The sequence below is a fragment of the Palaemon carinicauda genome, chromosome 31 (genome assembly GCF_036898095.1).
Source record: "Palaemon carinicauda isolate YSFRI2023 chromosome 31, ASM3689809v2, whole genome shotgun sequence".
Lineage (NCBI taxonomy): Eukaryota > Metazoa > Arthropoda > Malacostraca > Decapoda > Palaemonidae > Palaemon > Palaemon carinicauda.
The window spans coordinates 53850758-53875984 of NC_090755.1; the positions used below are offsets into that span (position 1 = coordinate 53850758).

General features: G+C 38.1%; 1 long non-coding RNA gene across 1 annotated transcript in view; it reads left to right on the top strand.

Annotated features, from left to right (window-relative positions):
- LOC137624408 (uncharacterized) overlaps positions 1 to 25227 on the top strand; it is a 220541-nt gene that overhangs the window by 73075 nt on the left and 122239 nt on the right. Inside the window, exon 2 of the long non-coding RNA XR_011040726.1 lies at positions 17041 to 17083. This is a non-coding gene — a long non-coding RNA (uncharacterized lncRNA). The remainder of the gene's footprint in view (positions 1 to 17040; positions 17084 to 25227) is intronic.

Consider the following 25227-nt stretch of genomic DNA (forward strand, 5'->3'; position numbering starts at 1 on the left):
TCACAAAATTGCTATTGATATCAAACTGATAACCTACACTTTAAGATTTGCATTAAAAAACGGTACATGTCTGGCAACATTTATTCCAGGATTTTTACCGCTTTTAAAAATGAATATATTGACGTAAAGAATTGATATTACGGTCACCAACACGTAAAAGATAATAACAAAGTAATGTAAAATTACGGTCGCCTGTATTTTACTGATATACGGTTGAGAACATTACATTTTTACGGAGAATTTCCGATTAAAATTACCTTTTTTTTTTTTTTTTCAGTGTAACCTGTTTACTCAACAGGCTTGTGTTCTTTGCCAATATTAATCAAGAATGAGAAACCTAATGAGCGCTTAGTTTTCGGCAAACTCAGTACAACTAATTTGTTAGCAAATATCTCTAATTGACGATGAAAAAATTAATTTTCATTCGAAATATTTTAATTAACCAATGGAAAATTATCAACCACTTTGATGTAAGCTTCAGTCCTGTTCTAATGTGCGTAATTTGTTTACAGTTTCCCGCATGTGCTGGTTATGGACATTACTTAGCCTTCCCCTGAAATGCATCAGTAATTGAACCATCTTAAAATGGCAACAAGGTTGGTGATAATTTTGACCCTGTCTACGACCATTCATACAAGAATATCTTGGTGGAGTTATGTACGTTTCCAACAATCATAATGATTTCATTATTTCACGAATCGTGAACATATTGTTAAAGAAGTCGGTCGGGGTTTTTCCTCACTCATGATGTCGGTTTGAGTATTTCACGAATGGTGAACATCTTGTTAAAGAAGTCGGTCGGGGTTTTTCCTCACTCATGATGTCGGTTTGAGTATTTCACGAATGGTGAACATCTTGTTAAAGAAGTCGGTCGGGGTTTTTCCTCACTCATGATGTCGGTTTGAGTATTTCACGAATGGTGAACATCTTGTTAAAGAAGTCGGTCGGGGTTTTTCCTCACTCATGATGTCGGTTTGAGTATTTCACGAATGGTGAACATCTTGTTAAAGAAGTCGGTCGGGGTTTTTCAACAATCATATTGTCGCTTTCAATATTTCACGAATTCTAAGTATCTTGATAGAGAAGTCGGTTGGTCGGTTGGGGTTCAGCAAGGGACAATTGTTGTTTTAACAATACTCTCTGATTTCTTTTTTTTTACTATATAGTCTATATAGTTTTTATAGTTTATATAGGAGATATTTATTTTAATGCTGTTACTCTTCTTAAGATTTTCGGCTTTTCCTTGTTTCCTTTCCTCACTGGGCTATTTTCTCTATTGGAGCCCCTGGGCTTATAGCATTCTGCTTTTCCAACTAGGGTTGTAGCTTAATAAGAAGAAGAAGAAGAAGAAGAAGAAGAAGAAGAAGAAGAAGAAGAAGAAGAAGAAGAATCTTTGAACAATACGTACATTTGGACAGTTCACCATCGACATTTCCGGAATGTTAAGACAAGTAGTAAACATGGTAAAAATTCATTATGAGCTGCGTTGCTTTGTAATCATAATCGTTATATACATAGTATTACAAACAGTGTCGATCTATAAAAGTCATTAACTCAACCACCTAATAACGACGTTACATAAAAAACCGTTTAGTTATTTCCGTTGTTTTTCTGTTACATCCCGTTTTCGCACAAAACTCATTACAGGGCAAAATGTTTAATGTTGACAAACACTTGATTGTAAACAACTTTCATGAGACGTAATACGATTGGAGAAGTATTGATTTAAAAGCTCAAGATAGAGATGACTGGCGAAATCTACCCGAGGCCCTTTGCGTCAGTAGGTGTAGATGATGATGATGATGATGATAATGATGATGATGATGAAGATGAATACGTATTTAAATCGTGTTGTCAAATCCACAACCTTAATAATAATGACGTTAATGCTGTGCCTTACTGAAGGTCTTTATATGTGCAAAACAATTGGTAGTAGTAGTAGTAGTAGTAGTAGTAGTAGCATTCAATTATAAATTACTGTAACTGCACAATATTAATATTTGTAGACTTTTCACTCGTAAATTAATTCTCTAAGACAAACCTCAAACGTGGGGGGAACTTCAAAAACTCAAACTTGCAGCTAATGATTTTATGTTGGAACATCTATTTATAGTTTATATATGAAAGATCTGTTTTAATGTTGTTACTGTTCTTAAAATATTTCATTTTGTTTATTACTTCTCTTGTAGGTTATTTTCTTATATCCTTTCCTCACTTGGCTATTTTTTCCCGGTTGGAGCCCTTGGGCTTCTATCATCCTGCTTGTCCAACTAGGTTTGTAGCTTAGCTAATAATAATAATAATAATGATAATAATTATGATAATAATAATTAATAATAATGATGATGATGATGATAATAATAATGATAATAATAATGATAATGATAATTATAATAATGATACTACTACTACTACTACTACTACTACTACTAATAGTAATAATAATAATAATAATAATATCATCTATGATTATTGTTTTTCGGCTGCTCTCTCTTTCTACTTTAAAACCCTCGTGACACATCAAATTCATCCTGTTCAGTATCTTGTAATATGTCTTAAAGAGTTTGATACTCATAGAGAACTTATAAGTACACTCTGACGTCTCGTTGACACCAACTCAACTTCCGCATGCTCTGCCATTATGGTTAAACACGCACTCCTCATTACGATCTGATTTCTGACAGTGAAAGAATACTGGCACATAATATTTGTCACATATGTTATACGTGATCTAACGTAACATAACTTTAGCATCATCATCATGAATAGATTTTCGAATTTGGTGTGGTAAGCAGCTGTTCTAGGAAAAGGGCATTTCAAAATCAAACCATTGTTCTCTAGTCTTGGGTAGTGCCATAAGCTCTGTATCATGGTCTTCCACTGTTTTTTGGGTTAGAGTTCTCTTGCTTAAGGGTACACTCGGGCTAACTATTTTATATTATTTCTCTTCCTCTTTTATTTTTAAAGTTTTTATTGTTTATATACAAAACGTTTATTTTAATGTTGCTACTGTTCTTAAAATATTTAATTTTGCCTTATTGCCTTTCCTCACTGGGCTATTTTCCCTGTTGGAGCCTCTGGGCTTATAGCATCCTGCTTTTTCAACTATTGTAGGGTTGTAGCTAAGCAAGTAATAATAATAATAATAATAATAATAATAATGGTCTTGAACAGCATTGTACAGCTTAAATATTTAATCACATTTTAGATTTGATATCGTCGGTCCCACTTCCGGCAGTTTTTTAAATAGCGAACTTGATCTACTCTTTTGATGTTATAGACTAGTTCAGGGCACACTGTCCATTCCTTGGATGCCTATTTGCATGTTAATTTACTCTAAAATCAACCACTTACAGTCTTTATAAGCTCAAATAGTTGCTACTACACAGGAAATGAGTTTCATTTTTTTATAGAATTGCAAATTGAAGATTGACTGCTTGACCGTAGAAATTAGATTTCTTAACGAAACATGAGGACAAAAAGCCTGCCTTCTTGTATTTTAAAGTAATATAAATGGATAAATCAATAAATAAACTAAAAGACTATCTCAAAATTTAACAAACTGATCCTTGATCCTTGATCCTTATTCCAACGACCCGCCACAAAATTTGTCTAAAACCGGTCCATAATTTTTAAAATTGAAGAAGCAGCTAACTGGAGTTGTTGCATTTACAAGGCGCTTAGTTAGTTACAAGGAATAATCTTTCTGGTAACCTTCTTACATGGACAAAAGTATTGTAACAATAAACAAATTTCTTCTATGGGTACCTGTAATTACTATTCAGTTATACATTCGCAATTTAAGAAGTGAATTAGGGTAAATGGCAGCCTTTGATAATACAAACAAGGTTTCGGTGATATACTGTGCATATGAATATTTTGGGATTTTATATTAATACTTTATAATTATTTATTCATGAAGGGAAATCTTTAAAAGAATGGAGAGAGAGAGAGAGAGAGAGAGAGAGAGAGAGAGAGAGAGAGAGAGAGAGAGAGAGAGAGAGAGAGAGAGAGAGAGAATGTAATACGTAAGGGAGGGAGAAATACACGAAAGAAAAGTAGAATAGGTTAAAAAAATACTTAAAAGACTCCTAGACAGACAGGATCGATAAGGACAACAATTTCTTTATCATCTGGACTCTTAATATCTTAATTGGAATGTGCAATTACTTAAGGCAATTTAGGCAATCTTTTGCTATCAGAATGACCTCGCCCATTATTACTGTGACCCAGAATCGTTTTGATTGCCATGAATTATGTAACGCTATGTAATGAATTACAGTCAATGCCAAATGAAAGCTCATTATTTTCTCCTAACGATTAATACTTCAAGCGATGATGAAAGTAAGCTTTCATAAACAACGTATAATGACTTTAATCCTTTATTCGGATTGTTTGTTACGTATTAATTCGAAGTTGATTGATTTCATACGGTCGGACACTGTATTGACTTCCCCATTTCTTTATAGGTGTTTTTATTTTTTTTATGAGCGATATGTTGTATGTTGTAGATGACTGGTAACCATATTTCCCCCCCCCCCCACACACACACACACATATATATATATATATATATATATATATATATATATATATATATATATATATATATATATATATATATATATATATATATGTATATATATATATAAATATATTATATATATTATATAATTATATATGTTTGTATGTATATATATATATACACACACACACACACACACACACACACACACACACATATATATATATATATATATATATATATATATATATATATATATATATATATATATATATATATATATGTATTTATATACATACATATATATATACACACACACACATATATATATATATATTATATATATATATATATATATATATATATATATATATATATATATATATATATATATATATAACGGATTTTGAGCGAAGCGAAAAATCTATTTTTGGGTGAGATGGCCATGTCGTCCTGATGGAAGTTCCTATAGGGTAGCTTCCTAGGGTATATTACAACTACGGCAATATTCCCAGAGAATTTACCTTAAGGTACCAGAATTCTAACTCCTGGAGCGAGTATCCCTCGTGAAAGGGATATCGCGACATATCAGAGGACGTATTCTAGACACGTCACATGGCAATCTACGACCTGAACAGAGATTTCGTCTCGTAGGAGGGAGATTGACGAGATACAAATTCGGGAAAGAAAAAGGGGAGCCGCTCCCAAGGCTTCCCTATCCCCCGATTCGTATGCGTGCCTGGCGCCAATCCTGGCGCCATCTGTATTCCTTGTAGCGTACACGAGGTGCTACAGATACTGTATGTAGGGAGGGGTCCTACAGCCCTTTCTTAGAAAGGCAAGGGCGGGTCCATCAGGACGACATGGCCATCTCACCCAAAAATAGATTTTTCGCTTCGCTCAAAATCCGTTTTTTGGGCTCAAGCCATGTCGTCCTGATGGAAGTGTACCAGAGCATTACTGTATCTGTGGATTCTCAGAACGTGCCGTACTCCCCGGAGGTAATTTTTTCCCGGTCGACTAGACCTAGAGACCTAAGATGTTACCGTTATACATCTTTTCAACTAACTATAAACTATGTTAGAGCTTCCTGCCCCCTACAGGGAAGAGTCCTACTAGACTCTGGAAAAGTCTCGAAGAGTACATATATCTATGTACGAATACCAGGCAAGCTAATATAGTGGTCTCGCCCTATATTAAGTAAAGCATAGTTTGTAAAGGACCACTGCGTCAATATGAAATATCGACCAGTTTTCCGCACAATACTTGTATTGGACAAAGGTTTTATATCCGCATAGGAGGAAAACCAATGCAACATAGCTTGCATAAAGGAACAATTCTATTAGAATTATCCCAGATAAGGTACATAGAATGAATGCTCAATTATACCAGTAAATTGACACAGGTGAAGGAGACGCAAGGTTCTCAAGAACCAGATTATTGACAGGCAATAAATAGACAGGTTAACCACAATTATATATATATATATATATATATATATATATATATATATATATATATATATATATATATATATATATATATATATATATATATATAAGAAGAGGATAACCCAAAACTTTAAGCATAAGTATGATAGTAAACAGGGCTTGTTTGTCTGAAAGAAAAACATTAGATGCCACTTTTAAGATACCGAGGTATCAAAGTCATAAAAGCCTGTATTACAAATCAATGACATTAGCGTTAGAAACGCTCGGCACACATGTCTGCACTTATGCTAGGTTCACCTTCGGAAATGGAACAGTCTGGATGGGCAACACAGTGCCCTCACTTAGTTTGTAGTACAGTATGTAACTACACACTCACCCTGGAATTAATCGTCCCAATTAAGACCACTGTTCCTCGCAGAGTTAAACAGTAGGGTTAACACCGCGACCCACTGCTACCACAGATCTCTTTTAGTTCCTCTACTTGCTTCGCATAGTGGCGAAAGAACACTCTGGAAGACTTCCAGCCAGTGTATGAACGGAGATGTTCAAAATCCATGCAATTAAAGAAATTTAAGAATGAGGCAACTTTCCTCGGATCGTGACCTGCGGGTGTATTGTCAGGATCCGCTCTGCGAATAAAATATGTGATTTTCGCTCTGAGTTGATTCAGAGATAAATTTGAGCCTGATGTTTCTCCCCTGAATAGTTGACCACCCTTGAAGTCTGAAGTTCTATGAAGATAGACCTTTAGGCATTCTACTGGACATAGAGATGCATCTTCTTTCAGAGGGCAGATTCTCCAGGGACCCCACCTGTTGGTGGGTAAGTCATTCTTGGCGAGAAACGTAGGATCCGGAAACAGGTTCAGTTCTTCCCCATCCAGGAACTGAACACGACCTGCCTCTCTCGAGAGGCTACAATCTCACTAACCCTGGCCCCGGACGCGAGTGCAAATTAGGAAAATAACTCTTTGTGTCAAATCCTTTAACGCACATTCTTCATTGCTCAACAGAGAAGCGAAATGAAGAACTTGTCTAAAGACCATGAAATGGGCTTTGGAGGTGCTGAAGGTCTGAGCCTAGCACAGGCTTTCGGGACTTTATTAAAGATCTCGTTACCTAGGTCAACCTGGAAGGCATATAGAATGGGTCTTGTCAAAGCAGACTTACACGCTGAAATCGTGTTCGCTGCCAACCCTTGACCATGGAGGTGGGGAAAAAAGATAAGCAGAAGTCTGTCAAGATCTCCTGCGGAATCTTCGCCTTGACAAAAGGCCACCCATTTTCTCCAAGATGACTCATATTGCCTTCTAGTAGATTTGCATTTATATTCCTCAATGAAGTCTATACTGGCTTTCGAAATCCCGAAACGCTTTCTCACCGCTAGGGAGAGAAAATCATGAACTGCAGGGTCCGGGTTTTCTGTAATGAAGCGCAGACAGTTGACTTCTGGACTCGCTGGGTCAGAACTGGATCTGGTAGTGGTACAAACTTCAGCTACAGTTCCAATGCCAGGAGGAACCACACGCTGTTCGGCCACTTGTGGGCCACTATTGCCGCTACCCTTTGAAGGATCTCAGTTTGTTGAGGACCCTCAACAGAAGGTTGTGAGGAGGGAACAGATAAATCTTGGACCATCTGTTCCAGTCGAGGGACATCGCGTCCACTGCTTCCGCTAAGGGGTCCTCGTACGGGGCACGTACAGGGGCAACTTCTTGTTGTCTTTCGTCGCAAAGAGGTCTATCTGCAGTTCTGGGACTGATTCAGAATGAAGGAGAATGATCCTGCATCTAAGGACCATTCCGACTCTATCGGTGTGAACCTGGATAGAGCGTCCGCTGTCACATTGCGGACTCCTTGAAGGTGAACTGCCGACAGGTACCACTTCTTCTTTTCCGCCAATCGGAAGACGGCCAACATCACCTGGTTGAGAGGTGGTGACCTCGATCCTTGTCGATTCAAGTATCTTACAACTACCTCGCTGTCTATTACCACTTTATGTGGAACGAATGACGCGGGGAGACTTTCTTTAAGGTAAGGAGCACTGCCCTAGCTTCTAGAAAGTTTTATGAGAAAGGTCTTGAATAGCCTGGACCAAGTCCCCTGGACTTTTTTCCGATGAGAGTGACCTCCCCATCCCTCCTTTGAGGCGTCTGAGTGAATCGTCACCGACGGGGGAGGTGGCTGAAGAAGAACCTGACTTCTTTAGATGTCTGGCTTGGGACCAAGGCCTGAGAAGAGTACTTAGCCGAAGCGGCTGGTCTTCTCAGATCTCTTCACGCGTTTGATGCATAACTTCTCCAAACTCCGATTGCATCCTTTAGCTGTGCTCTTAGCACTGGGTCTGTCACCGAAGCAAACTGGAGAGAGCGCAGTACTCTCTCCTGCTCGTGTCTTGATATCCTTTCGGAATCTTGAAGTCTCTTGACAGAACCCACTATCTCCTTCCTTTTCTTCGCTGGGGTGGAGAAACGGTGTGACAAAAGGTCCCAGTGGATCTTAGCCACTGGAACTTTTGAGATGGAGAAAGTCGAGACTTTTTCTGTTGATCTTGAAGCCTAGGTACTCTAGGAACTGGATCACTGACTGGAAGCTTGCAAGCATTCTGTCTCGGATGCTGCCCACACCAACCAGTCGTCCAGGTAGGCTACTACCTGAATTCCCTTTAGGCGAAATTGTTTGAGAGCTACGCTCGCAAGCTTCGTAAAAATCCTTGGGGCTATGTTTAGCCCGAATGGCATGGCTCCGAAGGCGTATAGTCTTCGCTGTAGCCTGAACCCTAGGTAGGGGGAGAGTCGATGGCTAATTGGAATGTGCCAGTAGGCATCTGACAAGTCTATAGAGACGGAATATGCCCTCTTGGGCAGTAAGGTCCTTATGTGTTGCAGTATTAGCATTTTGAATTTGCAATTCACTATGAACTTGTTAAGTGGCGACAAGTCCAGAATGACTCTGAGCTTTTCCGAGTCTTTCTTGGGAACACAAAACAGCCTCCCTTAGAAATTGATGGGCTTCACCCTTTTTCTCCAACCGTTCTTGAACGTACTCCTCCATAACGGGGGTGGAGTGTTGGAAAAACCGAAGGTACGGGGGTGGAGTGCTGTACCAGCTCCCGCCCAATCCATTCTTGAGTAGGCTGTGGGCCCAGGGATCGAAGGTCCACCGATCCCGAAATTTCAGAAGTCTCCCTCCTACCGGTATCACCTCACTTGGACTGCCGTCCTGAGGTCTTGCCTTCCTGACCACGACCACCCCTGAATCCCCTTCCCCTTGAGGGGCGTCTAGACGAGCCTCTGGCTGCTCCTCTAGGCTTTGCTCGGAAGGAAGTAGACTGCCCTTCGAACGCTGGGGTGAATGCCGTGGACTGTGTCGACACGGCCTGGGGTACCCACTGAAAGGTGGTCGGGGTTTGTGCCACGATCTGGGGCACTGGGGGCAATGGCAATTGCAGTTGCTGTTGCTGTCTAAGAGGCTTGGCTGGCCGAGACGGTAGCCTAGTCCTCATAGTCTTCCTCTTTGGTTGAGGACCCTCATCCGGGGAAGACTTTCTTTTGATAGCCAGGTCCCACTTCTGGAGAAGGTTTCTATTCTCCAAGGTGGCTTTATCAAAAACTTCTTTGACCAAGTCGGTAGGGAAAAAGGTCTTTTCCCCAAATGTTGGAGGAGATTAGTTTCTTTAGCTCGTGCCTCACTGTAGCCGAGGTAAACACGAACTCCCTACAAGCTCTCCTTGCCTTGACGAAGCCATAAAGGTCCTTCGTCACTGTGGCCAGATGAGGCTTGGCCACTACCATGAACATTTCATGGACCTTGGGGTCACTTGCCATCGTCTCGAGAGTAGTCTGAAGAGACATTGAGGCAGTCAGTCTTTCTTTTGTATCGAACTCACTTCGCAAAAGAAAGTCAGACAGCTTAGGGAGGTCCTTGCCGAACTGACGTCCGGCAATATCAGCCTCCAACTTTCCCACTTAGAACGTAAGATGGACGTCCTTCCAATTTTTGTGGTCCATAGGCAGGGCCAGCGACAAGGGTTTACACTCCTCTAGGGAGGGGCAAGACTTGCCGGCCTCGATTGCTTTTAGTACAGCCAGAAACCCTTTCTGTAAAAGGGGGAAGGCTCTAGTAGGCGAGGACACAAAGGAAGGGAGCTTCCTATTCAATGCAGCTACCTTTGAGTTAGAGAAGCCCCTCTCTTTCATCGAAGATGAAAGTAGAGCTTGAGCCTTAGCATGGTCATCACTATGACCTCCTTCGGCTCTGCCTCCTCCTTTGAAGCTGGTTCCTTCCTCAGCCGGACATAACAGTCCGGATATGGTGCCTTGCTGGGCCAGAATTCCACCCTCCAGGGGAACTGAGCCCAGCATATCCGAGATGACGATCTTTCCAGTCGTCATCGACATGTGCTCAGCATACCTCCATGGGTTAGCATCCGAGCACAAAGGAAGGTCTTTCACATTGAGCTTTTCTGGGGCCCATGTGATTCTGCAAGGCAATGCATTCGCAGTTCCATTGCAGCCGCCTTCTCCTGATTCTCCTTCTGCATTTGTTGGATCATTCCAACAATAGAAGAGAGGGCCTGTCCCAGCTCTACTGGGAGACCGGCCGATGTAGAGGGGCTTGAACTTCATCCTGGGCTTCTGCAAGGAGGTCTTCCTCCTGACACCCGTCCACATCAGATATCCTGTCATTTAGCTGGATGTCTTGCATCGCGACCGCGACTTCAGCATCCACCTGGATCTGAACTTAGGGGATCTCCTCTTGAGGCTGGGGAATCACTGCATCAGCTGATGCCTTAGGGAAAAGATACGCCCTCATCTTCTCACTTGGAAGATAAGGGCCAGAAGTGTACTTTTGGAAGCCCCTTACCCAGGTACGAAGCTTCTTCCTAGCTATTTAAATGTCTCATTAATCAGGTTAGTGCACACAGTACATACCTCAGGGTCCCAATACCGGAGATCATCCTTGGAGACAGCGTATGCTGCGTGTCTCCTACAAAACTCATGTCCGCAGAGGTTCTTGCTGCTGACATTGCAGAAAGCACTTCCCCACTTCGGAGTGTCCTTCTGTAAAGAGAAGAAATTTCCATGAGTATCAAGTGAACTATGTATCACTGGATATGCATAGTATAGCATAACAATTCAGAAATTAAAGACACACATTTGTGTTTCCCTCACAACCCATTGCTGCAGCCTTCCAGATAATAAAATCAAAATGGTTTATCTCTACTAGAGTAACCAATGCAAAGTTTCCAGAGGAAACAGGTGGAGCTCACACCTAGGCAATGATTTTAAAATCCGGGATAATAGACAGGGAAGAACTCTGCTTCTTGTCTGAAGGCAACAGCAAAGGGCCGTGCAAGAAAACACAATAGTGTTAGAAGATACAGTGCTGTACCTAAACTTTTACTATAGTTTTCTTCTTACTGTATATGCTATACAGAAGAATACTAGTACAGTATAGGAGGATGTGTGCCGGCCTGCCTTTGCCGGCCGGCACACACCACAATTAGCTTTAAAGTATACTACTTAACAGCTATAGGGCGGCAGCCCTCTGGTTCAAATGCCTGTGCCGGCGGCAGCAGCTGCCGGCCAGCAACAGCCAGTGTTGGCCGGCAATGATTGCCGGCCAGCAACTACACAAGGTAGTACCCAGCTGCCGGCCACACTCTTGGTGACCGGCAGACAAGGACTGACATAAGCCGGCCGGCAAAGGTACAAGACCGATGCCAGCCGGCAGCAAAAGAACCAGAAGACTACACCTGCCCGGCTGCCGGCCTCATAGGCCGGCAGCCGGGACAGGTACAGCACTAGAAGAAAATAGAATGGATGCCGGATAAGAGTGTACACAACCCCCCGAGCCCGGCAACCGAAAGAGTGCATATAAGGAAGGGGAGAAACTTAATTTAGGCTTCCTTGACCAATGCCGTCCGGCTCTGCCGGCAGGCATGGATGAGGGACCAAGAGAGGTCCGGGCAGCACTCGAAAACATAAGACCCTTGCCGTCCAGCATCTCTGCCGGCCGGCAATGGGCTTAGTCAATTCCACATCCCAACCTATACTAGGTCCAGAAGTAGAATGACGTACAGTACAGTAATACCCCTGCCGGCCAGCTCTGCCGGCCGGCAAGGTACAGTACAGTAATGGCTAGGCCATTACGGAGATAGAGTGGGAAGGGACAAGAGGGTCCTGCCAACCTTGCTTTAGTGACAGATCACCCGCAGCCAAGAACTTTGTCTTAGCCTAAGGGAGATCTAAGGGAAAGGGCCAGCACAGTAGTATAATACTTGCCAGCTTCCAGAGCACCAAAGCAAGGAAGGCGTTGCTACTCCCAAGGGAAGATTTTATCCTCCCCGAGAACAGCAACAGGACTTAGTCTGGTCGATCACAAAAGAAGGAATCATAACTTACAGAAACCTTCGATAGTGACCTAAGGGAGCTAAGCTCCCTTTGTAAGTGTTAGGTCAGCGAGGGAGACTCTGCCCCAAGCCAGACAACACGGACTCAGACTAAAAACTCTGTTGTTCTGTCCCTCTTTGAACCAGACTTTGCTGGAACAGGAAGGTACAGTAACACCCTAGTATAGTTTTATCGAAAATAAATTCGGAAAAAACCACTTAGGGATAAGCCCAAGGCTTAAACAGAGGGAAAGGGATTGCATACCATCTCCGAAGAAAAGAAAGCAACCGGGGAGTATAATAAAGTATACTAAGGCTCCATAAGCAAATAGCCTAGGCACCAAGAGAATCGATTACCTAATTCACCGAAACTCTCACGTATACAATCTTGGAAATATTCCACACAGTCTAAAATGTATAAAATATAGCCTAAAGCTTCAATAAAATTTTAATTACACTCGGAAAAACCAAAATCATGCATTAAGTACTAGGACCAAACGACTAGGCTACATGGCCTAGCGTAGGCCAGAATGGCGAATACTTCGCCAAATAATACTAAGCACGAAAGGAAATCCTATGTAAAGCTAAATAGCTAAAATTTATTAAGCAAAACAACCAGGAATGTCACTCTGACTAACTAATTTATACCTAGCGAGTGACAGTGTCCAGGACACCTCTGGTAGGCTACGGCTCTTGTATCAAAGATTAATCCCATTAATCACTCAAAATTTTACCAAGAGCCTACATTTATACATAACAGACACTATACTCAACTTATCCGAGGTCAACGAAGACGAAGAAGCCATGAAAAGCTGAATAAATCCAAGATTTGCGAGAAAAACAGGAAAAAACACCGAGTTTTTAAGCTACGCAAAAAGGAATACAGATGGCGCCAGGATTGGCGCCAGGCACGCATACGAATCGGGGGATAGGGAAGCCTTGGGAGCGGCTCCCCTTTTTCTTTCCCGAATTCGTATCTCATCAATCTCCCTCCTACGAGACGAAATCTCTGTTCAGGTCGTAGATTGCCATGTGACGTGTCTAGAATACGACCTCTGATATGTCGCGATATCCCTTTCACGAGGGATACTCGCTCCAGGAGTTAGAATTCTGGTACCTTAAGGTAAATTCTCTGGGAATATCGCCGTAGTTGTAATATACCCTAGGAAGCTACCCTATAGGAACTTCCATCAGGACGACATGGCTTGAGCCCAAAAATATATATATATTATATATATATATATATATATATATATATATATATATATATATATATATATATGTGTGTGTGTATGTATGTATACATACATATATATATATATATATATATATATATATATATATATATATATATATATATATATATATATATATATATATCCTTTCTGAGTGGGAATTCTGGGGATCCCTGAACGTGGTGAAACGGTTTCTGTATCGTTATGGTCAGCAAAGCTGTACTAGTCAAGGCCACTCATATTAGGTTGGTTTGTTGTGATCGATGAGACCAAAGTTTCCCATCATCACCAATCTGCAGTGGCCAGCGTGGTGAGGAAAACTGGTCAAACCTCAGACATAGATAAGGACATGTATATGCGACCTATGTCCTGCAGTGGACTAGAAATGGCCGTATTTAACACGTAAGCAATTCTTATATACTTGAAAATTTTCCGTAAAAACGGTAAAAATCGTAGAATGAATGTTGGCAGGTATTTACCGTTTAAATAAATGGATATCTTGACGTAAATGAGTGATATTACGGACACCAACCCGTAAAAGTTTAATAAGAAAGTAGGGCAAAATTACGGTCGCCTGTATTTTACTGAAATACGGCCGAGAGCAGCATATTTTTATCGAGAATTTCCAATTAAAATTACGAAAATTGGAGTTTTTTTTTTTTTTTTTTTTTTTTTTTTTTTTTTTTTTTTTCTAACAGTGCACACCTTCAATCGTCTTTCTTCCATTGGTATTCTACGTGCAGACTTCACTTCCATAGAGGTGACTTTGTTAGCCTTTGTTTTCATGTTAATTCCAAAGCTCCTTCCAATCTTTTGCAAACATACCCGCTACCTTTCTTTGACCTACCGTCTAGCCAAATAGTCGTTCCTCAAAACCCTTAAGAATCAACTGATTTTAGTTTGTCACTGTTAGATTAACATGCACTGGTTCGTTATTTTCGTTCCAAGACAAGTTTGTGATGTTATTCACTGTTTCATTATTTCATTATTTATTGTTGAGATATGTCGTCACTGGTCGTATTTCCTCGTTTTACCATCATTTGATTTTTTTTTTATTTGATTTAATTAGATTTATTATTATTATTAAAACTTTTCAACTGGGCACCATAAGCCACTAGAATTGTTGTAAGACCCAGGCCTACATGGCCGAGGACTACGAAGCGCGAAGTAGATGATGATGAATGGCAGAAGTATTAAATTGAAAGCTCAAGATACAGACGACTGACAAAGTCTAACGGAGGCTCTTTGCGTTAATAGACGTAGGAGGAAATGATAATAATAATAATAATTATTATTATTATTATTATTATTATTATTGTTGTTGTTGTAATTATTATTATTAATATTATTATTATTATTATTATTTTTATTATTATTATTTTTATTGTTATTATTGTTATTGTTGTTGTTATTATTATTATTATTATTATTTTGGTAAATCATAGTCTACAGAGACTTGGTTTGTAGTGTTGAGTTTTCGATTACAATCATCCTCATTATATGTACTATTATTATTATTATTATTATTATTATTATTATTATTATTATTATTATTCAGAAGAAGAAGGAGGATACTGAATTGGTTGTGGAAGATAAACTAATTGTTATAACAACAAATATAGATGAATTAATGATTTCCCACCATAACTATTTCTCAGCGATCAGCTCTATTTCCGAATGTGTTGCATTTCATCCTCTCGGTCTGAAAATACATTTTGAAATCCCTAGACGTGAACCGAACATGTATTGTCTTTTACACCAAACTGAAATTGAAACGTTTCTATTGGTGCTAAGATAACTCATCACTTCATATATTTTATTTTTGGAATTATGTGCTTAGTTTTTTTTTTTTCTCTCTCTCGGGATGTTTAGTGTTTTTTTTTAATAAATTTCAGTCGTTTGTTAGTAAGTGATAAGCATTATTGGTTTATCTGCACTTTCAAGACTTAGTATATCATGCACTTTTCATAATTGTAGGCTGCTGGGCATGATAATCTAAAGTGTTACCATTCAAGATTTTGTCGAATATGGAAGTGCACACACACACACACACACACACACACATATATATATATATATATATATATATATATATATATATATATATATATATATATATATATATACATATATATATAAATCAGACATAACTAGTTCATTGCAGAACAAAGGGCACAGACATGTCCTTCCACTCGGGTCTGATTATGGTCTTTCTGTGGCAGTTTATACCCACAAATTTTCTTAGTTCATCAGTTCATCGTCTTCTATTCCTTATGCTTTTGCTATTTCTAGGATACCATTTTGTTATTCTTAATGTCCATCTGTTATCTGTCACTCATATGCCCTGCCCACGTCCATTTCTTTTTCTTACATGTTGTTAGAATATCCACTACTTTAGTTTGCTCTGGTTTCCATGTTGCTCTTTTCTTTCTTTTTTAAGTGTTATTTCCATCAATATTCTTTCCGCAGCTCTTTGAGTTGTAATTAGCTTATGTGCTAAGGATTTAGTAAAGCTCCAAGTTTCTGATCCATAAGTTGATACTCTATCTGATTAAATACATTTCGTAGAGGAAGTGTCATTTTAGTTTTCATAATTTCATTTTGTTTACCGAAAGCTCTCCATCCAATGCTTATTCTTCTTTCAATTTCGATCTCATGTCCTGGGGAAACACTGTCTGTCATAAGTATGTATATTCACCAACAATCTCTACAGGTCCGACTATAACCTTATTTATTGTCTTTGCATTTTCATTGCACGGTTTGGTACTTTTACTCATATTCATTTTCAGTCCTACATTTCTGCTTTATTCAAATTTGCTATAATGTTTTGCTATTCATCCCGTGTATCACTAAGCAGAACTGTGTCATCTGTGAATTTTAAATTGTTGTGGAATTCCCCATTAATGTTATTTCCTACATTTTCCCAATCTAGATTCTCATAAACGTCATCTAGGCAACCTGTGAATCATTTAGGAGAGATGAGGTCTCCCTGTTTAACTCCTTTCTCAATTGGAGTTTTCTCACTATCTTTAGGTCCTTTTAAGATGGCTGTACTTCCCGTACATAAGATTCCTCTATTCCTTGTCTTTAAAGGACTTTCATTACCACTGAATGTTTGACGGAATCAAGTGCTTTCTCATAATCTATAAATGCCCCAAAGAAAGTTGTTTGTTATACTTTGTTGATTTTTGCATAAGCTGATTAATTACATGGTTATGGTCAGTTGCCGAATACCCGCTTCTAAAGCCTACCAGCTCTTTTGGTATGTATGTATGTATATATATATATATATATGCTTGTAAATATATGTATCTGACCTGTATCTATGTATGTCTTTCATGCATATATAAATATGTATATATAATATGCATGTATGTATGTATGTATGTATTGTACGTGTAATATGTATGTTTAATGGTATTTTCACTTTTTTCAGATAATGCTGTGACTTCATACAAAGAAGCAAACGACCAACCGTGGTAAGTACAAGCTTTACTTCTCATTACCTTAATTTTGATTTGAGAAATCACAAGTTTATTTCGGTATGACTAGACAGGGTCATACATCATGTTTACGTTCGCCTGCAAAACCTCTCTCTCTCTCTCTCTCTCTCTCTCTCTCTCTCTCTCTCTCTCTCTCTCTCTCTCTCTCTCTCTCTCTCTCTCTCATATCACGAATTTCGACCAAAAATGATTGGGTTTTATATTTTCAACACAAACACATTCGTTCATATCTCGAGCGACATTTTGATTCATCATATAAATAAACTAATGGTAACCGCAAATTTACCTGGGCAATTCCGTATTCAATTTAACTTCTGGTACAGCATGTAAGGTCGTGACCTTTGCCCAGCCAGTATTTGTATGACCCGATGACCTTCTTTGTACCTTGTGCATGAACACGGAGGTTCACACATGCAGCATGAACACTTCACTTGCATGAACACATCATTGTGAGTTTAATGTTTTCTAATGTTGTTTTATTATGTCGATGACATTGTTGTTGATTTATTCTTCACAAGTCCTTACTTATTTAGAGAAAATTTTGCTGCCGACTCCATATGGCTTTGTTTTTTCTTCAACATTTTTCTTGGACAGCCTTAAACACGAGAGTAATTCTCTTTTATATAAATAAACAACTTTTGGAGACAAGGTAAAAGATATTATGGAGATGGAGCATCCTAGGCAAACGTGATATTTGACATCGATTTAATTTAACTCTAGGATATTACTAGTGTACACAACCAGTTAAGAATGCTGAATATTTAGATGTGCACACACGCACCCTCCTCTCACAAGGGTTTGACTATTTCCTCTCCCCCCAACCCGAGAGACTGTGAAAGCGGGACGTAACCGGAAATATATATATATATATATATATATATATATATATATATATATATATATATATATTATATATAATATATATATATATATATATATATATATATATATATATATATATATATATATGTATATATGTGTTTGTGTGTATGTATATTTATGTACAGTATATATATATGTGTATATATATATATATATATATATATATATATATATATATATATATATATATATATATATATATATATATATATATATACATACACATACATACATACATATCGGGTACTTGCTCTGTATTATACTGTATAGGAGAGATTATTAATTACAATTAAGCACGTTTTGTGTCCTTCACGACTGGTGAGTGACTTTTTGGTACCTTTATGGGATATTTATTTAGATATGAATATCACTAACTCAGTCTTTACATAACTAGGCTGGGTACTTATAAAATTCCTCGTGTCTAAGAGGAGTCTTTGTTTTTTTAATTAAGTATTAGATTGTATTGAAGGAATTACATCACGATTATCATGATTATTGTCTTTGGAGGCTGTATTTATCCTCTTCGAAGAGTATCAACATCAGAATTGCTAAGGAATTATAGGTTCGGGGTTAAGGTAATGTACTTACCTGAGAAATATAACTAACGCTCTTCATAATGAGAGTCAAGTAAGGCAATATTGATGAAGGGATAGTAATGGAGGCTTAGGACTAATGCAGTAGTTTGAAAGAGAATTTAAAATTGCATTAAGCAATGGTGATATGCTGGCTGGGGTACAGCGATTAGAAAATGAAAGTTTATGGATCTGAAAATAGGACCATTTATTATTATTATTATTATTATTATTATTATTATTATTATTATTATTAATTGCTAAGCTACAACCCTCGTTGGAAAAGCAGAATTCTATAAGCCCAGGGGCCCCAACAGGGAAAATAGCTTAGTGAGGAAAGGAAAAAAAGGAAAAATAAAATATTTTAACAGTAACAACATTGAAATAAATATTTCCTATATAAACTAAAAAAGTTAAGCTAAAATGCAAAAGATTATAGAAAATTTGAATAGAGAGAGCATAAATGTATGACTGAAAATTAATGAGTAAAACTAAGATGACGTTCAAAGAAAATGCAGACCCTCTGTACCATTGTCTTCCACTGTCTTGGGGTAGAGTTCTCTTGCTTGAGGGTACATTCGGGCACAGTATTCTATCTTGTTTATCTCTTGGTTACTTGTGTTGCTAACCACTTTAACATCTATTGTTCGGACATATGAGGACGTTATAAAATCTAAAGTAATATGCGTGTAAAAAAAATTATGTTTGGGGTAAAAAAAAAAGTTTGCGAATTCTGAACGAAAAAGAAAAATGAGATTTTTATTAATTTCCCCATAAAATACACTTGGCATTTAGAAATATTTGCGTTTAAATCATTAAACAGAAATAGTTTATAAATTCAGAAAACTTCGCAGATTTAGTTTACCATTTCTGGGCCATGCTTTCATTTTCCATTTACAGTGTGATTATATTTTTAGAATATTTCAGGACGACTGTCTTTCATTTAACTTTTTTCCAATTTGCGTTTTGTTTCTACGATAAAATAGCGTCATGTGTCTCTGGCAACCCAAATGAATTTCCTGAATCATGCACAAAATTAGGAATAAAACCGTATCTATTGTTAGATAGATGATACGATTGTAAGATATTTCATTTATTTAGCTGACAAGATTTAGTGTTAGGTTAAACTTCAAAATATTATAATTTCGGAATTATTTTTAGTGAGACTTGATTAAAATTGCTTTGTTAAAAACGAATTGATAATTAACGAGGTGATTGTTTGAATCTCTCTCTCTCTCTCTCTCTCTCTCTCTCTCTCTCTCTCTCTCTCTCTGTCTCTCTCTCTCTCTCTCTCTCTCTCTCTCTCTCTCCTATGAAATAGTAGTTTTAGATTTTTAGATACATGTTTTTGAAATTTACTCTCTCTCTCTCTCCTCTCTCTCTCTCTCTCTCTCTCTCTCTCTCTCTCTCTCTCTCTCTCTCTCTTTCGCTGAAATATTAGACTTTAGATTTATTAGATATATATTTTTGTTATTTAGTCTCTCTCTCTCTCTCTCTCTCTCTCTCTCTCTCTCTCTCTCTCTCTCTCTCTCTCTCTCTCTCTCTCTCTCTCTCCTTTGAAATAGCAGATTTAGTTTTTTTATATATTTTTATATACTCCTCTCTCTCTCTCTCTCTCTCTCTCTCTCTCTCTCTCTCTCTCTCTCTCTCTCTCTCTCTCTCTCTCTCTCTCTCCTTTGAAATAGCAGATTTAGTTTTTTTATATATTTTTATATACTCCTCTCACTCTCTCTCTCTCTCTCTCTCTCTCTCTCTCTCTCTCTCTCTCTCTCTCCTTAAATAATATATTTTGAAAGAAAAACTTTCAGATATATATGTCTGTTATTCTCCCCCCCCCCTCCCCCTTCTCTCTCTTCCTTTGCAACCACCTGGCACTCTTCTCTTCTCCTCTCGGCACCGCAGCCTCCAGGATAAAGCCATCTACTTTATCTGATCAATCTTTCAGAATCCCTCCTTCATGTTGAATTATTTCTCTCCATCGCGATTTCCCCCCGACGCTAAATGCCACAGCTTTTGCTGATGAATATTTGAGCTTCTCTTGCCTTATATGATGAAGGAAATTGTGACTCGCTCCATTTCCCTTTCCAGTGTTGGTGTGTATGTTTATGTACACCTTTCTATACACAAGTTATCTTAATACACGCTGTTTAGACCTTTGACCTGAATTGGATATATGTATGCCAATACATGTTGAGTTTATATAACCAAGAAAGGCGGAAGGTTCTCTGCAGAAGTTTGAAAAGATGGATGTGTGTCAGGAGGGTTAAGTGGGGTTTTGAAGGATTGAAGGTCGCTCATGAGTGGCTGAGGCAAAGGGCAGGGCAGTGCACTATAGTCCATTTCTTTTAGCGATGCATATTTACACCGACTCGCAGCGGTGCCCTTTATAGCCCGGAAAAGTTTCCGGATCGCTTATTGGTTGGACAAGATAATTCTAACCAATCAGCGATTAGGAAACTTTTCCGAGCTAAAAGGGCACCGCCGCGAGTCGGTGCAATATGCATCGCTAAAAGAAATGGACTATAGTACATGTTGAGTTTATATAACCAAGAAAGGCGGAGGGCTCTCTGCAGAAGTTTGAACAGATGGATGTGTGTCAGGAGGGTCCAATGGGGGTTTGAAGGATTGAAGGTCGCTCATGAGTGGCTGAGGCAAAGGGCAGGGCAGTGCAAGAAATTTACCTTGTATTCATATGATTAGTACCCAAGCCCCCCCTCTCACCCAAGCTAGGACCAGGGATGGCCAGGCAATGGCTGTTGATGACAAAGCAGGTAGATCTATAGGCCCCTCCAAACCCCCCCCATTCTTAGCTCGCAATTATAGTGAGGTTTTATGCAAGAAACTGTCGGCCTTGAGCGGGGTTTGAACTCCCGTCTCGCAGATTGCGAGACAGGGACTTTTTCAAATGGCGGTCAAATTTCCTAGTTACTGGAGAAAGTTTAGTTTGTTAAAAAAATGTAAAGGAAGAGAGGAATAGGGGTTTCTGAAATTGAAAAGTATGATGTGAAGAAACCTGGAAGTTGGAAAAATAAAGTAGATCGGGTGGTGAATTCGTCGAAATGTGAAAATACCACATTTCGTAGAAAACAGAGATTAAGAAGACAAAAATGTGGGGAGAGTGGTAGCGCCATCAGTCACCTCACTTGTTACAATATAACACTCGAGCACACTATTCTATCTCGTTTCTCCTCTTCTAGTTTTGTTAAAGTTTTCATAGTTGATATAGGAATATTCATTTGAATGTCCTTGTTCTAAAATATATAATTTTTCCTTGTTTCGTTTCCTCACTGACTATTTTCCCTGTGGGGCCCCTGGGCTTATGGCATCTTGCTTTACAATCGGGGTTGTTGCTTAGCAAGTAATAATAATAATAATAATAATAATAATAATAATAATAATGTCTTTGCTGCCTCACTTCGATCCCTTGCAAAACCAACTTTTTAGCCGCCCTCTCTCTCTCTCTCTCTCTCTCTCTCTCCTCGTCTCTCTCTCTCTCTCTCTCTCTCTCTCTCCCTCTCTCTCTCTATGTGATGAAGTCGTTTTTTGATGACTTTTTCTGGTGCCAAATGATGTTCTTTTCTAAAATAATAATTCCTTAAAGTGTTACACTCTCTCTCCTCTCTCTCCTCTCTCTCTCTCTCTCTCTCCTCTCTCTCTCTCTCTCTCTCTCTCTCTCTCTATGTGTGATGAAGTCGTTTCTGATGACTTTTTCTGGTGCCAAATGATTTTCTTTTCTAAAATAATAATTCCTTAAAGTGTTACTCTCTCTCTCTCTCTCTCTCTCTCTCTCTCTCTCTCTCTCTCTCTCTCTCTCTCTCTCTCTTACTGTCTAAACCCAAACTCCCTAACTTCAACTGTATTTTTCAGCTGCATAATTTGATCTTAGTATCACCCAAGTGCTGAATTACTATTTATATAAATCAGACTCTATTAAGACGAAAATTTGAAGGTCGCTGGATTGACAAAAATGTTTGGAAAATGGGTATTTATCCTCTTGGAAAATAAGGGGTTTTATCCTTTTGGAAAATAAGGGTTTTTATCCTTTTGGAAAATAAGGGTTTTTATTCTTTTGGAAAATATTGGTTTTATCCTTTGGGAAAATAAGGGTTTTATTCTTTGGGAAAATAGAAGGGTTTTTATCCTTTGGAAAATAAGGGGTTTTTATCCTTTTGGAAAATAGGTTTTATCCTTTGGGAAAATAAGGTTTTTATCCTTTGGGAAAATAGGGGTTTTTATCCTTTTGGAAAATAAGGGTTTTATCCTTTTGGAAAATAATGTTTCTGCTCAAGTTCCAATGCCTGTAAAGAGGCCTTTTTTTTTTTTTTTTTTAATCATAAAATTTTTGCGTAGAATTTTTTATTTGATTTTAGAAGACTTGTCATTTAGAACGTAAGTCACCCAATTCTGTAAGAATACCCTGTCTCGCTTCTCTCGTAACCGAAGGTTTTTCAATCGATTAGTTCTGTTAAATTGATTATCATTATCATTAATCTCCTATAATTAATCATTCTTTTATACCTAGAAAGTAAATGTTATCGAATAAAGTAATGTTATTCAGTAACACCTTTCTAAATTTTTTTTAGCCCGTTTTGCTTATTCTTCATTAATTTTTCACGGTTCCCTAAGACATCTTGGCATTGACTAATTTCCAGTATCGATGTCTGTTGTTATATTGGGTGATTAATGAAACATTTTCTCTTTACAGGTTTAACATAAATTCTGCTGTAATATTTTCATTACACACACACACACACACACACACACTATATATATATATATATATTATATTATATATATATATATATATTATATATATATATATATATATCTATACATATATATTATATATATACTATATATATATATAATATATATATATATATAAACATTATATATATATATATATATATATTATATATATATATATATATTATATATATATAAAATGTTACGGTCATTTTGGAAATTGGTGATTTTACAAAAGCCCCCGCCATTATGCAAAAAAAGACCAAATTAGTGGTCACTTGCGAAATGACTTAAATATCTCGACATTTTGCGAAAGGGCCAAGATTTTGGTCCATCTACAAATCATCAGTATCATCGTTGGTAAGTTTCAAAATGTCCAATCAGCAAGTAGCTAACCTAACCTAACCTAACCCGCTCAGGTTCGATAGTTTCTAGTAGTGTCTGCAACCTTGCCGTCCTCGTGAGCTAGAGACAGTGTTAAGGGACCCTATAGGTCTACCTAAGTTACATCAGTACCCCTACCTATCCCTCCCTGGTCCTAGCTTGGGTGGAGAGAGGGCTTGGACGCTAATCATATGTGTAATATGGTCAGTCTCTATAGGTCATTGCTCAGTCTCCATTGCCTCTGCCGTTTATGATAGACCTTTAAATCTTTAAATGACTTTAAGTCCTCTTGAAAGGCGATGTTATTCTTAAAAGCTTTTCTGGCCCTAAGTTATGAAATGTTCCTGTGATTTCTTCAATCTTTTCTCAAGATACTCTTCTCTTAGGTGTCCGTCCAGAGAGGTAAAGGTAAGACATAGAAAAATGACAAGGGTTTTAGAGGAACGAACAGGAATAAGTTTTTAAAGGTGAAAAGTGGCGAGTGGTGCCCTTAGACTTCATCTCCGTACTCCATCCTATCATACCCCTAGCATCGCTTGTTCTTTTACTCTTCCCGTAGACTGCTAATTGTATATAAATTTGAATCATTATCAAATCTGTTGTTGTTAACAAACTTTTTTTCTTCTTCATCTGTAAATTTAATCAATTATTTTGTAGAAATATAAACAGCCAAATGAGAAGTCCCCTACATTTTTTAGTATCGGTTATATCTCTCTACTCACCTAGATCTCTTCGGTTTCCTCGTTCTTCCTAGGAAGAAATCTGGTTTTATTCTGTCGCACTGAAAGAACCTTGTACTTGAAGGTATTTTTCTACTTATTAGTATTCTCATGTCGAAAACATACGATCACAGATAATGCCATTCCAGAAAACCTCAAATCAGTCAGTCAATCAATCAATCCGGAAGAGTAAAATATGACTCTGTGCGTCGCCTGCTTTGTGTGATAAGCCTTGGAATATTTTGTTCTCATCTATTTTACTTTAAGAATATTGCCAATTGCAATCATTGTTGTGCTTATTTCGTTTGACTGGTCAGACAATATTACATGAGATCCTCTCTCTGGTTACGGTTAATTTTTCCATTGTTCACACATACACCGAATAGTCTAGGCCTATTTCTATCTGCATCCTCTGTCATACACACCGAACAACACCTAGAGTACCAAACAATTCTTCTCTGCTCAAGGGGATAACTAATGCAATATAAGTGTTCAGTGGCTACTTTCCTCTTGTTAAGGGTTGAAGAGACTCATTAGGTATGGTAAGCAGCTATTCTAGGTGGATACTCCAAAACCAAACCATTGTTCTCTTGTCTTGGGGTAGTGCCATAGCTTCTGTACCATGGTCTTCCACTGTCTTTGGGTTGAGTTCCCTTGCTTGAGGGTACCACTCGGGCACATTATCTATTTTGTTTCTCTTGTTATTTTGAAGCTTTTATAGTTTATATTTGAAAGATATATTTTAATGTTTGTTATTCCTTAATTTTCTCTTTGTAGTATATTTCCTTATTTAACTTTCCTCACTGGGTAATTTTCC